Below are 982 nucleotides of genomic sequence, written 5' to 3'. Positions count from 1 at the left end.
AAAAAAAAAAAAAACAGGAAAAGAAAAAAAGAAATATAGCTTTAGTTTTTTTTTTCTATACCCAAACAATTTTAAGCCCTCATTTTGCCAAGCATCTTGAGCTTGCTCTCAGTCAAGTCGTGGTCTTCCCCACTCTTCTTGGTGTTACATCTAAGTTCTAAGGGTCAGTTAGTGCCAAGGCATGGCCTGGGGTAAGGGGCCTCTGTGTCAACTTCTGTGCACATTAACAGCCATGGCGCCTTCCTGGCCTTGGTGTCTGTGGTCTTTAGTCACTTGTCCACTGTTGTGTACTCTTCCATCACCTAGTCTCTTCTGCCCTGTAAAGCACAAAGAAGATCACATATTTGACAAAGGACTCATATCCAGAATACGTAAAGCACTCTCAAAATTAAACACTAAAAAACAAATAATAGCTTTTTCCTCCCGCTCCCCACTCCCCCTGAGCGCTGCTCTGGGAGTTTCGGGCTCCTGCTAAGCTAGCGCCGCCGTCCTCTCCCTTCAGTCGCCATCATGATTATCTACCGGGACCTCATCAGCTACGAGGATATGTTCTCCGACATCTACAAGATCCGGGAGATCGCTGACGGGCTGTGCTTGGAGGTGGAGGGGAAGATGGTCAGTAGGACAGAAGGCAACATTGATGACTCGCTCATTGGTGGAAATGCCTCCGCTGAAGGCCCCGAGGGCGAAGGTAGGGAAAGCACAGTAATCACTGGTGTCGATATTGTCATGAACCATCACCGCAGGAAACAAGTTTCACAAAAGAAGCCTACAAGAAGTACATCAAAGATTACATGAAATCAATCAAAGGCAAACTTGAAGAGCAGAGACCAGAAAGAGTAAAACCTTTTATGACAGGGGCTGCAGAACAAATCAAGCTAATTTCAAACATCCTTGCTAATTTCAAAAACTACCAGTTCTTCATCGGTGAAAACATGAATCCAGATGGCATGGTTGCTCTATTGGACTACTGTGAGGATGG

At 45.2% G+C, this 982-nt stretch overlaps 1 pseudogene; it reads left to right on the top strand.

Moving 5' to 3' along the window:
• Nucleotides 1-510: 510 nt before the first annotated feature.
• Nucleotides 511-979, top strand: LOC108525485 (translationally-controlled tumor protein pseudogene; annotated as a pseudogene).
• The last annotated feature ends 3 nt before the right edge of the window (nt 980-982 follow it).

Source organism: Rhinopithecus bieti, unplaced genomic scaffold (genome assembly GCF_001698545.2).
Source record: "Rhinopithecus bieti isolate Rb0 unplaced genomic scaffold, ASM169854v2 scaffold_59129, whole genome shotgun sequence".
NCBI lineage: Eukaryota > Metazoa > Chordata > Mammalia > Primates > Cercopithecidae > Rhinopithecus > Rhinopithecus bieti.
Note: the sequence above shows the minus strand (reverse complement) of the source record. Positions and strands in the feature narration are given on the sequence as shown.